Source organism: Entelurus aequoreus, linkage group LG23 (assembly GCF_033978785.1).
Source record: "Entelurus aequoreus isolate RoL-2023_Sb linkage group LG23, RoL_Eaeq_v1.1, whole genome shotgun sequence".
Classification (NCBI taxonomy): domain Eukaryota; kingdom Metazoa; phylum Chordata; class Actinopteri; order Syngnathiformes; family Syngnathidae; genus Entelurus; species Entelurus aequoreus.
The window spans coordinates 13,839,937-13,854,526 of NC_084753.1; the positions used below are offsets into that span (position 1 = coordinate 13,839,937).

General features: G+C 42.8%; 1 long non-coding RNA gene across 2 annotated transcripts in view; it reads right to left on the bottom strand.

Annotated features, from left to right (window-relative positions):
• Positions 1 to 14,590, bottom strand: part of LOC133640958 (uncharacterized) — a 168,114-nt gene that overhangs the window by 5,138 nt on the left and 148,386 nt on the right. The window lies entirely within an intron of this gene.

Below are 14,590 nucleotides of genomic sequence, written 5' to 3' on the forward strand. Positions count from 1 at the left end.
CATAAACGAAAAGCCCAGAGCACTTGCCTGACCATAGAAGCAGCTGCTGAAGAGATCCGGGAATACAAGTTGCATGTCATTTTGCAAACTCCAGACAGTCACCACTCTAGATTGTGCCACGCTTGACTTGACGTCTTTAACGGAAATTGCTGTACATCAATGTCGATTTTTGTCCTTGGTTACCACAAAATCATTATAAACTCTCGGCTGACTATAACTGTAAGCAGTGGTGGGTAGTTTTTACACCGCTGCATTTACACCATTATATTTACTTAAGTAACTTTTAATGTATGATACAGTAGAACCATGATTTACAAACTTAATTGGTTCTTTAACATGGTTTGTAAAGCGAAAGGTTTGTAGAGTGAAGCGGCGTTCCTCATAAGAATCAATGTAAACATGAATAATTGGTTCTAGCCTCGACAAAAGGCCCTATTTTACTTTGAAGATGTATACACAGTGTGTATATATATGTATATATATATATATACACTACCGTTCAAAAGTTTGGGGTTACCCAAACAATTTTGTGGAATAGCCTTCATTTCTAAGAACAAGAATAGACTGTCGAGTTTCAGATGAAAGTTCTCTTTTTCTGACCATTTTGAGCGTTTAATTGACCCCACAAATGCGATGCTCCAGAAACTCAATCTGCTCAAAGGAAGGTCAGTTTTGTAGCTTCTGTAACGAGCTAAACTGTTTTCAGATGTGTGAACATGATTGCACAAGGGTTTTCTAATCATCAATTAGCCTTCTGAGCCAATGAGCAAACACATTGTACCATTAGAACACTGGAGTGATAGTTGCTGGAAATGGGCCTCTATACACCTAAAGTTATCTTCATTGAAAAGTACAGTGCTTTTCCTTCAAAAATAAGGACATTTCAATGTGACCCCAAACATTTGAACGGTAGTGTGTGTATATATATATATATATATATATATATATATATATATATATATATATATATATATATATATACACACACACACACACTTACTTACTTGCTTATGGTAGTCCATCGTATCCGATGATGACTTCCACTTCTTCTATTGGTGAGTTTTGAGGTGACTAAAAAGTCCAATACGAGAGCCACATGGTCTATTGCAATGGGGGCATATGAAGTCAGTGTTTGCTGTGGTCTTGGCTGCAGGGCCCATCTTCCTCCTCTGGCGTTTCCCTTCCCTCGCTGCGCTTCTCTCCTCTTCAAAATGTTGAAGGCCTGCATGGCAGAGTTGCCTCCAGAGAGGGCGATCTGAGGCAGAGCTTTCCAGCTGTGTGTGCTGTATTCCACACCTCTTGAGAGTTATTTTCAGTTGGTCCTTATATCTCCGCTTTTGGCCACCTGCAGATCTCTGGCCATGATGAAGTTGACCATACAGCAGTTGTCGCGGAAGTCTATCAACTGACATTCTGATGGTGTGGCCGGCCCATCTCAGTTGGTACTGGAGAAAAGTGGCCTCCATGCTCTTGGTACCAGTTTTACTCAGGACTTCCGTGTGTGGTACACGATCACGCCATGTCAGCCCAAGGATCCGCTGGAGACACTTGATGTGAAAGTTCTCCAGCTGTTGGATGTGGCGGCGATACAGGGTCCAAGCTTCACAGCCATATAATAGTGTGGAGACACAGATGGCTTGGTAGACTGCCACCTTGGTACGTATGCTGAGGTCTTTGTTCACATACACCCTCTTACGCAGTCTACCAAAGGAGGCTGAGGCAGACCTGATTCGATTTTGAACATCATTGTCCATGCTGCAGTTTTCGGAGAGGATGCTCCCAAGATATTTGAAGTCTGGGACTATTGCTAGGGGCTTGTCATCGATGTTAAAGACAGGTGATGGTGGTCGAGTTGGCGGAGGGGAGTTCCACTGGCACAGTACTTCCGTCTTTACAGTGTTCACAGTGAGACCCAGTCTACTATAGGCCTTCACAGCAGCTGTTAACGTCGCCTGCAAAGCCTCTGATGTATGTGCCACGAAGGCACAATCATCAGCATACTGTAATTCCACGATGTTCACAGTTTTGACCTTGGTAGCCGCCTGCAGCCTTCTGATGTTAAATAAGCTTCCATCCAACCTGTAATCCACCAGCACACCACTGCTCCCCTCAACTTCTTTGTGCAGTAGCCAGGTGACACTCATGAGGAAGATGTTGAATAGTACAGGTGCAAGCACACAGCCCTGTCTGACACCTGTGGATACCTTGAAAGGCCTAGACTCATGTCCTCCTGTTGTCACCTGAGCCATCATCCCCTCGTGGAAACTTTGCAGGATGTTTACAAACTTCCGCGGGCAACCAACCCTGAGAAGGACCGCCCAGAGCAAGTCTCTGTTGACCGTATCAAAAGCCTTTGATAGGTCCACAAACGCCATGTATAGATCTTGATGTTGTTCCCGACACTTCTCTTGTAGCTGGCGTGTTGTGAAGATCATATCCACAGTGCTGCGATTTTTCCTGAAGCCACATTGAGACTCAGGCAACAGGTGTTCCGTTATGCTCTGTATGAGTCTTGACAGCATCACTTTGGCTAGAACCTTGCCGGCAGCAGACAGGAGGGATATTCCTCTACTATTGCCACAGACAGACTTCTCACCCTTCCCTTTATATATGGTTACAACATTTGCATCCCGCCATTGCTGGGGGACTGCTCCGCGCTTCCATATATCAGCAATATAATGGAAAATTGCTCTGGTACAGAGATAGCCTCCCTGTTTAAGGATCTCTGCAGGGATGCCATCCCGGCCAGGGGTCTTGTTGTTCTTAAGTGACCTAATTGCAGCCAGGACTTCAGAGAAGGTTGGTGGAAGATCCAGTTCTTCAATAGTTTGGTAGCTGGGCAGCTCATCCAGCACTGCCAGATCAGGGGTGGCAGGTTGGTTTAAAAGTGTCTGGAAGTGTTCCGCCCATCTATCCACAACTTGTTTCTGGTCCTTTATGAGGGTTGAGCCATCAGCCGACTTCACCGGTGAGAGAGAGGAGTTCCTGGGGCCATGGATGGTTTTCACAGCATTATAGAAGTTGTGCATGTCGTTCTTCACTGCAAAATGTTCAATTTCTTGAGCCTTGTCAGTCCACCAGTCATTTTTCAGTTTTCGTAGAACAGACTGTACCTCCTTCCTTGATGTTCTCCAGTGCTGCTTTAGCCTGACGGATGTAGGGTTGTTCAGGGCTGCGTTATGGGCCTTGTGCATGGTGTCCAGTTTGGTTCTGATGGATTCTGAATTTTCGTCGAACCAGTCCTGATGCCTCCTACGGCGGTAGCCAATAGACTCGGCTGCAGCCTCATAGAGCTTTGAGCTAAGGCAGGTCCAGTTGTCATCAACACTGCCTTCAGGGCTCAGGAAGGGGTCGATTTCCTGGAGCTTCCCTGCAATGGAGGATCGAAGGCTGTTCCGGGCCTCGTCTGCTTCAAGCCGGGCACAGTCCAACCGCTTCTTTCCAATTTTTCGGAGACGAACAGGGGGACGTACTGACGCTCGCAACTTGGAGATAATCATGCGGTGGTCAGTCCAGCAGTCAGCACCTCGCATTGCACGGGTGATGTGCACGTCCTTGGTGTCCTTGCGTCTCACGATGACGTAATCCAGCAGATGCCATTGCTTGGATCGTGGGTGCATCCAGGAAGCCTTGTGTTTATTTTTCTGTTGGAAGATTGTGTTGGTGATTGTCAGGTCATGCTCAGCACAGAGACTGAGTAGCCTCATGCCATTGCTGTTGACCTTCCCGATACCATGCTTCCCAATCACTCCTTTCCATATGAGGTGGTTTTTCCCCACCCTGGCATTAAAATCACCAAGCAGGAGGATTTTGTCACTGCTAGGGATGCGCTGTAGGGCCTCATCTAGTTCCTGGTAGAAACGGTCCTTTGCCTCATTCTCGGATGGTAAAGTTGGCGCATAGGCACTGAGAAGAGTTGCGTAGCGGTGTTTTGCAAGGGGAATACGGACAGACATGAGTCTTTCACTTATGCCGGTAGGTGTTTCAGTGAAACTGGGTAGCAGGCTGTTTTTTATTGCCAAACCAACACCATGGTGATGCGGACCTTCTGTAGGGTAACCCTTCCAGAAAAATGTATAACCTTGGCCTTCTTCCTTTAGGGATCCCTCATCCAGAAGTCTGGTCTCACTCAAGGCGGCGATGTCAATACCATAACGTCTGAGCTCAGCAGCAACAAGCGCAGTTCTTCTTTGCGGCCTGTCAGGGTTGTTGTCCAGGAGGGTTCTGATGTTCCATGTAGCCAATTTCAGGGGAACTTGTTTATTTTTTGTTTTTCGACCGCGGTAGTGGAATGTCCCGGTAGGTGCGGTATCCTACCCGGGGTATGAAGAGTGGGCAATGTTTAGGCCACCTTTTCTAGGCCTTCCCCCAACTTTGGGGTGAGCAGTGTGGCTCCTAAATAGGGCTGCTCAGTCATACAGGGGTCTGCCGAAATCAGCTGCCACTCAATTCCCAGCTGATAGCGACCATTATAGCCCTGTATCGCTGACGTGCAGGGATCTGACTAGAAGCTCCCAGTTCATTCTAACCTGCCCCCGTTATCAGACATCCTGACGCCGTCAGACTTTGTGCTTCAGAATCCAATTGCTGTTCTGGATCCACCAAGGTCAGAAGCAGAGACCTGTGCGGTGATATGTTTTAAGTGCCTCTGGGGGTGCACAGTTCCCAGCCGCACTATCTTCGCCACAAAGAGATGGAGCCTAGTGGCAAGGGGGAAACCCAGGACAACCAGCACCTCTTCATAGCTGCAGGAGGCCGCCGGAACCCTCAGTCTGTCGTGGCCCGCCTACGTGTGCCTCCATCACGGTGCTTTTCTCTCAGGGTGTGCTCCCCTAGCCCTTGTCTTCCTGGACTTACCCGCAAGGCAGCGGGTCGATCCCCTACCTTTTAGCCTGAAGTCGCGAGACTCCAAATACTGTATGCTGCCACGAGGAGGCACACACACACACACACACACACATACACACACACACATTTATATACATACATATACACACATATGTACATATATACCCATACACACACACACACATTTATATACATACATATACACACATATGTACATATATACACATACACACACATATATACACATACACACATATATGTACATATATATGTACATATTTACACATGTACGTATATATACACACTAGGTTTGTACGGTATACCGGTATTAGTATAGTACCGCGATACTAATGAATCATTTTCAGTACGATACCGTCTCTGAAACAAACTGGTCCCGCACCCCTCTGCGCCCGCGTTGAAGTCACGTCGTGACATTGCTGGTTTACGTTTATGAATCAATTTAAGTGGACCCCGACTTAAACAAGTTGAAAAACTTATTCGGGTGTTACCATTTAGTGGTCAATTGTACGGAATATGTACTTCACTGTGCAACCTACTAATACAAGTCTCAATCAATCAGTCTCAATACGAGCATGTTCGGCGGCACACAATCACAGAGTACTTACAAGCAGACACAGTGTGTAGACAGAAAAGGGAGAACGGACGCATTTTGGCTTAAAAACTAAAGATAAAGGTGAAGTTATAACACTGAAACGCCCTCAGGAAGAGGTGCTTTAAAGGCCTACTGAAATGAATTTTTTTTAATTTAAACAGGGATAGCAGATCCATTCTATGTGTCATACTTGATCATTTCGGGATATTGCCATATTTTTGCTGAAAGGATTTAGTAGAGAACATCGACGATAAAGTTCGCAACTTTTGGTCGCTGATAAAAAAAAGCCTTGCCTGTACCGGAAGTAGCGTGACGTCGCAGGTTGAAGGGCTCCTCACATTTCCCCATTGTTTACACCAGCAGCGAGAGCGATTCGGACCGAGAAAGCGACGATTACCCCATTAATTTGAGCGAGGATAAAAGATTTGTGGATGAGGAACGTGAGAGTGAAGGACTAGAGTGCAGTGCAGGACGTATCTTTTTTCGCTCTGACCGTAACTTAGGTACAAGGGCTCATTGGATTCCACCCTCTCTCCTTTAACTACTGTGGATCACGGATTTGAATTTTAAACCACCTCGGATACTATATCCTCTTTAAATGACAGTCGAGAACGCGAAATGGACATTCACAGTGACTTTTATCTCCACGACAATACATCGGCGAAACACTTTAGCTACGGAGCTAACGTGATAACATCGTGCTTAACTGCATATAGAAACAAAAGAAAATAAGCCCCTGACTGGAAGGATAGACAGAAAATCAACAATACTATTAAACCAGGGACATGTAACTACACGGTTAATGCTTTCCAGCCTGGCTAAGCTTAACAACGCTGTTGCTAACGACGCCATTGAAGCTAACTTAGCTACGGGACCTCACAGAGCTGTGCTAAAAACATTAGCTATCCACCTATGCCAGCCAGCCCTCATCTGCTCATCAACACCCGTGCTCACCTGCGTTCTAGCGATCGACGGAGCGACGAAGGACTTCACCCGATCATCAATGCGGTCGGCGGCTAGCGTCGGATAGCGCGTCTGCTATCCAAGTCAAAGTCCTCCTGGTTGTGTTGCTGCAGCCAGCCGCTAATACACCGACCCCACTTCCAGCTTTCTTCTTTGCAGTCTTCATTGTTCATTAAACAAATTGCAAAAGATTCACCAACACAGATGTCCAGAATACTGTGGAATTTTGCGATGAAAACAGAGCTTTTTGTATTGGATACAATGGTGTCCGAATACTTCCGTTTCAACCATTGACGTCACGCGCATACGTCATCATACATAGACGTTTTCAACCGGAAGTTTCGCGGGAAATTTAAAAATGCACTTTATAAGTTAACCCGGCCGTATTGGCATGTGTTGTAATGTTAAGATTTCATCATTGATATATAAACTATCAGACTGCGTGGTCGGGAGTAGTGGGTTTCAGTAGGCCTTTAAGACATAGCTAGCTAGCTAGCGGCTAACGTCCATCCGCTGTGGGCAGTGTTTTAGCTACTTCTAAATCACTAATCCTGGTCTCCATGGCGACAAATTAAAGTAAGTTTCTTACAAGTATCATCCCTGCAGGACGAGGAATAGCTAAACATGCTTCACTACACACTGTAGCTCACCGGCATCAAAATGTAAACAAATGCCATGGGTGGATCTACACCTGACATCCATTGTAATGATATCAAGTACAGGCGTGATTCTAGTTGATACTACTATGATTATGTCGATTTTTTTTGGCATCACAACATCTTCTTTCGTTTTTTATAAATGTATATTATGTTTATAAACTCAGGAAATATGTCCCTGGACACAGGAGGACTCTGAATTTGACCAATGTATGATCCTGTAACTACTTGGTATCGGATTGATACCCAAATTTGTGGTATCATCCAAAACTAATGTAAAGTATCAAACAACAGAAGAATAAGTGATTATTACATTTTAACATAAGTGTAGACAGAACATGTTAAAAGAGAAAGTAAGCAGATAATAACAGTAAATGGACAAGTAGATTAATAATTAATTTTCTACCACTTGTCCTTAATAATGTTGACAAAATAATAGAATGATAAATGACAGGATGAGAAGCTCTGCCATCCGGAGGGAGCTCAAAGTAAAGGTGGTTCGGGCATCTGGTCAGGATGCCACCCGAACGCCTCCCTAGGGAGGTGTTTAGAGCACGTCCGACCGGTAGGAGGCCACGGGGAAGACCCAGGACACGTTGGGAAGACTATGTCTCCCGGCTGGCCTCGGAACGCATCGGGATCCCCCGGGAAGAGCTGGACGAAGTGGCTGGGGAGAGGGAAGTCTGGGCTTCCCTGCTTAGGCTGCTGCCCCCGCGACCCGACCTCGGATAAGCGGAAGAAGATGGATGGATGGATAAATGACACAATATGTTACTGCATAGGTCAACAGACTAATTAGGAGCCTTTGTTTGCCTACTTACTACTAAAAGACAAGTTGTCTAGTATGTTCACTATTTTATTTAAGGACTTAACTGCAATAAGAAACATATGTTTAATGTACCCTAAGATTTTTGGTTAAAATAAAGCCAATAATGCCATTTTTTTGTGGTCCCCTTTATTTAGAAAAGTACCGAAAAGTACCGAAATAATTTTAGTACCAGTACCAAAATATTGGTATCGCTACAACACTAATACACACATATACGTACATATATATACATATATACACATATATGTATATGTATATATATCTACATATATACACATATATATATATATATATCTACATATATACACATATATATATATATATATATATATATATATATATATATATATATATATATATATATATATATATATATATATATATATATATATATGTACATAGATACATAAATACACATATGTACATACATATATACATATGCCCAGACCCACTCGACATCCATTGCTTTCGGTCTCCCCTAGAGGGGGGGGGGGGGGGGGGGGGGGGGGTTACCCACATATGCGGTCCTCTCCAAGGTTTCTCATAGTCATTCACATTGACGTCCCACTGGGGTGAGTTTTCCTTGCCCGTATGTGGGCTCTGTACCGAGGATGTCGTTGTGGCTTGTACAGCCCTTTGAGACACTTGTGATTTAGGGCTATATAAATAAACATTGATTGATTGATTGATTGATTGATATAAATACACATATATACAGTATGTATACATATCAAACCAAAGTAATGGCTCAATTTTTTTAATCCAAACTTTACAACAACAACAGTAAGGTTAACTGTCAACTCGCGTGCACACACAAGTCGTGTTGCCTTTGGTGCGCTCTGAAACGTTTACAACCATGTTGCTACAATAAGTAATAAAAAAAGGAAAATAAATCCTGATTAACTTGTGTTGGCGAATATTTGTGGCATTTTTTCAAACACTTTGGGAGTTTCGGGGTAGCAGTGTGAGGCGGCCAATCATCAGCTTGTGTCTCTTTTGCAAACAATTTCCCTTGAGGATCAATAAAGTTTGTCTAAGTCCAAGTGCCTTTCACTTTGCTGTAATATAAGTCCGCTCTGGCATATTTTCCTAAAAAAGTCCGGTCTCATCACAATTAAAGACTTGCTGCGTTGGGATGAACTCCTCGAAGTCCTTTGACAGTAAACTCAACCGGTAGCTTTGTCGGAGCTCGCAGCCTTGCCATACCACACCGCGCTGTGAATGCCGGTGTTCTGGCATTTAACATTTAGAACCACTTACCACTCGCTTTAAATTGTTCTTCTGTGCTGGTCCCAGCATGGTCACCTCTGGACATCAAGCTGCCATATAAATGGCAAGCCTTCTCTCGCAATGGTAGCCTCAGAAATGCTATCACCTGCCATCAGCTTTTCATCTATCCACACAAGCAACAGTTTTTGGACTGGGTTTTGCACTTTCTATCTGTCCTTGCGAAGATATTTTACCCCTTTGGCAAAGTCAGCAAGCATATAAACATCCTTATTTACAATGGTTGCAATTGTCAAAGTGTTTCTCCCGTATTTGCGAGCCAAATCAGCAAAGCGTGCGCCATTGACGTACTCCTCGCAATTAGTCCTTTTTAAGTCCACAGCTAATCCCTCCTTCTAGCGAAAAAAGAAACACTCTGAAGTATTGAAGAGTAATGGACTGCGGAAACAGGATGTGACGTCGGGGGGTCCACCTGTGTCATATACTACACTAGAAGTGACATCCACAAAAAGTTTGTAAATAGAGGGGTTTGTAAATCAAGGTTCCACTGTAGTAGTTTTTAATACAATATTAAAATGTTCATCGTACGATATAATTATTTGTGTCGTAATTTTAGCGTCTGGGCTGTGGCTATGGCAGCTGCGGCAAAGATGCTAGTCCCCTGTAGCATTTTGACGTCACTTGGAAGAACTTCACGCTGAGAGCTGGCGGGAGCATGGATTTCAACAATATTGCAGAGACGGCGACCCCAATAGAAGCTAAACCAACAAAACCCGGAGAGGAATTGGTGCCAAAAAGAGGGAAGAGGAACTCAATTGTTTACATTCACAAATTCAGATAACGATTGTCTAATCTTCAAAACATGTTGCTCACGAGCAGTGTGGGGTTAGTTACTGAAAACCAGTAATGAGTTATAGTTACTAGTTACTTCATTTCAAAAGTAACTCAGTTACTAACTCAGTTACTTACACCAAAAAGTAATGCGTTACTTTGAAAAGTAACTATTTAGTTACTTCTTTTTTTCTTTTCTTTTTTAAAAGCTCCCATTAATGCCCTTTAGCCTTCATTTCAGTACTGTTATTGCACTGGAGAATAATACAATGTGTTGATCAACTTGACATGCATTTACATCACTGAACTCTGCTAAGCAATGTGGTCTACATACAACACACAAAGACAAAGATATGTTTCAAAGGCCAATTTGTTTCTGGCCAGAACAAATTGACAAAACTATTTTAAATAGCTGCAACATAATGGCACTTGAACTTGAACTTGAACTAGATAGGATATTTGATCCAAAACACAACTTACATTTAACTAAAATGTTATTTTCTTTGTGCTCGACAAAAGAAAAGTATTGAGAATTTCTCCTTGTTAAAAAAATCGACTCTTGGCTTCGCCTTGATGTCTTGTTAGTTGTTATGATAGTAGCATTTATGTGTGTGCGTGTGTGTGTGGCCCTTTAAGATATGACAGCATGTGGGTGAGGGACGTCAGTGAGTGAGTGGGCGAGAGAGGTGAGCGAGCGGCGACAGTGAGTGCTTGCAGGTGCTCTCTCTAGCTTGGTGGATGGCTGCGTCCAATAAAGTCACAAAGTTGCAACAAACCGCCGGCCTCGTCATTCACCCTCAGCTGTAAAGACCACTTCCGGGTAAAGTGAAGGTTGTTAGCCCCGAAGGAACGTCTCCCCTGCGCTCCTCAACTACGGTATGGGAGTCCCCCCCCCCCCCCCCCGCCCCCACCCACACAAAGCACGTACGCCTTTTCTTTTCCACCGCAGCGCTGCCACACACACACTCAGATCTTCTGTTTCTAGCCGATACTACATAAAAAATAACGTAAAATAACGCAGTAACGCATCATGTAGTAACGGTAACTGAGTTACTGAATATAAAAAATAACGCGTTAGATTTCTAGTTACCGCCGAAACTAACGGCGTTACAGTAACGCGTTATTTTGTAACGCGTTAGTCCCAACACTGCTCACGAGTCATTGCTAGCGGCTTGAATCTTTTCTCTCACTTGAAGACACTGCATGAAGAACAGTAGAAAGACTAGTAGTTTGTTGTATTTTGAATTATTTCCTGTCTAGCGCTCTTATTTGTTCCATTTCCTGTTTCTTCCATTTGTCTGGTCTGAACCCTGACACACCTGTACCTGGTTGCCAATCAGGATTCTTCTTATGCCAGCCCTGTCCTCTGGACTGGTCACTTGTTTTGCTTTCTTTGTGCTTCACACGTGTTTGCTCTTTGTGCACTTTCCAGCTGCACATCGGTTTTTTTTGCTGTGTTACCTGCATTTTTACCCAAATGAAAAGAGCTTATATCATGCTTTTTACTCAAGCATCCCGGTGGTTCGGATACACAGCAGAATGTGACAGAGACAGTTAAAATGTTACAATGTACTAACGTGACCTCAAAACTACGAAATGATGACAAGAGAAACACTCCAAACGATACGAACCGAGTTATTGTCCAATGGCACCGAGAAATTACAAATTCCATCTCTAAATTTATATGTGTAGCTAAGGTTGCACGATATAGACGATATACAATATAAATCAGGAGTTCTTAACATTTTTGACCTCGGGGCCCAACTGTTTCACTGTGCAGGGGCAATTGGAAGGCAACAGCGCCTCCTTGCCACAACTGCTGGATTAAAGAAGTTCTATATTTTCTCAAACTGGAGAAAATAAGGCTGACATTGAACGGTTGTTCTGTGAAGTTTTAGGAAGTATGGGGTGGTTCCCTAAAATATGTTAAAGAGACTGATCTCAAATTTAAGTAATTGAAAGGTAGATAATTGATGAGCCTTTTGTCTGCTTTCTTGTATTGCTGGACCCTGTTGGGGACATTCTGGAGTGCAGTTGTCTGTGGCTTCATGTCAACATTTGCCTGTACTTATTTGACTGATGCCTTTTGTTTCTAGTTTATGATATCTATTTTCTTCTAAATATAATTTTTGTAGGTTACTTGTTTGGGGGAGAAAAAAAAGAACATTTGACATGAGAGGGCGTGGGATCACTACACATAACATGGTGGCTTTGAACAAGGCTCGTCACATAAGGGACAAAACATTCTATTCTATATTTCTGGACGGTATATTTGAAAAATCCGATAAACAAATGTTTAAAAAAAACTAAACAAAACAAGACAGACAGACAAACTCACAGTGTCGTGGTAAAAATCAGAAATAAAACCGGAAAAAAATAAAATTGTTATAAGTACACCTCCGTGTAACATTGTACCCTCTATCCATCCATTTTCTACCGCTTATTCCCTTCGGGGTCGAGGGGGGCGCTGGAGCCTATCTCAGCTACAATCGGGCGGAAGTAATTAATAAAAAAAATAAGACAGATTAACTTACAAAACAAAATAACCTTAACATTGTGTTTTAGTCTGTGACAGAAAATATTTAAAGTGCATTAATTTGTCTAAAATTAAAAAAAATCTTTATTCAAACTATAAGCAGCTTTAGACAGACTTCAGCAATTTGATGCTGAAAAATACAATTAAATAAACTCAATAAATAATTCATTCAAACTGATCAAATATAACAAATTTAACCTACAGAATGAAAATTAAAGGAGCCATATGTAATAATTTAGTGTCAAGTCATCATTAAATGGCCCTGATATGTCAAAAGGCATTAAATACCTCTTTAACCGATAACAGTAGTTCAGCCGGGATATGATCATTTCAAAATTAGATTTACAGCCCCAAAATCTTGTTATTGTTTCCATTTCGATATCCCGCCCTCCACCGTTTGACCAATTACAAAGTCTGTGAGTGTGTCACATCCAGGTTGCCAGTTACGTACCGCCCTCTTCATTTGGCTACTGCCACTGGTAAAATGACTAAACATGTCAGACCTCAGTAAATCTAAAAGGCGTCTTTACGATTCTGAACTTATTCATGACAAAGCCAGGAACAAAACAAGGATTCGTATCGGGGATGCCTTCGAAAGATGGAGAGGATTGAAGGCAGAGAAGATTTTTTTCATCTGACGCCAAACTTGCTAATTTCCTCCTTGATAGGTAAGTCAGGCATTTACATTTTCTTATTACTTGTTGAAAGGGAAATGGACATTTGGTATGTAAACTATATTGTCCAATACCGTCTATGATCTTGTCTAACAAAGCTACTATGTTCGTGCAACAAATGCTTAGTGTGATAGTGCTTCGCTCCTAGTATAATGCTTAGCATGCTAGCCCGGTCAATGACACATCGACATATAGGCTAACGGGGGAATTATATGCCTGTTAGCCTGTATTTCGATGTGTATTCGAACTGACAGGGCATAATATATTTTCGACAAATAAAACCTATGTGGATATGGATAGTGTCAGTGCCTATTTCGTTCTCAATATGCTGATACGCTGAGGAAATGGGTTCCAACATTAGCACGGCTGTCATCATGGCAATGTCAAACATATAGAGACAGCCAAATCACATAATAAAATAATTCCTCATTCGAGTAGCCTATAGGCATACCTTGGTAAAATGTATCCTCTTTAGTTTTGGGCGTGCATTAGGCTGCTAAGCATGCTCCACTTATTTTCACTAGTATAACCATTGCTCGCTTTGGTAGTAGTTTGTTATAGTCTTTGCTTTCTGATAGTACTGACAATAACCATATGATTGCCATTTGTTGTGATATTATTGTACGCAGGCATGTCGTACTTCTTCCTGAAAATAGCCTAATTTCTGTGTAAAATGTGTTGGTTAGAGATATTTTATTGACAAAACGCTTGTCTATTCAGTTATTATGGTCTCAGCACCTCAACCCCTAGTAAGAGGCAGTGGAAGTTTGAAGTTCTTTGGAGTAACCCAGTCGATCGAGCTGGATTTAGCTGCGTATCTGGCAACCTCAGTCAGAGAGAGAGGGAGGGGATGACATCATTTTGACCGTGATTGCAGTACCATTTCTGGCCACATTATTACATATGGCACCTTTAATGCAACAATTTGTGCCCTTTTTTATTTTTTATTTTAATAAATCAAAATGAGGAAGTCAGGATTAATGGCTACAATGGTCATTTTTTGCAGTGCACGGGCGTCAAAGCACAATACTCATAAAGCATGTTCCCCTCGGGCAGGGGTCGGCAACCCAAAATGTTGAAAGAGCCATATTGGACCAAACATACAAAAAAAAAATCTGTCTGGAGCTGCAAAAAATTAAAAGCCTTCTATAAGTTTTATCATGAAGTCAACACATGATATAAGTGTCTATATTAGCTATACTAGCCTACTATCTGTCATGATCCGTGGCCCGGATCATGTTTTTGGTATTTTCGGTTGGTTTTGGACTCCCTCAGTTCCTGTTTTGTGCACCCTTGAGTTTGTTTTAGTTACCATCCATCCATCCATCCATTTTCTACCGCTTATTCCCTTCAGGGTTGCGGGGAGCGCTGGAGCCTATCTCAGCTACAATCAGGCGGAAGGCGGGGTACACC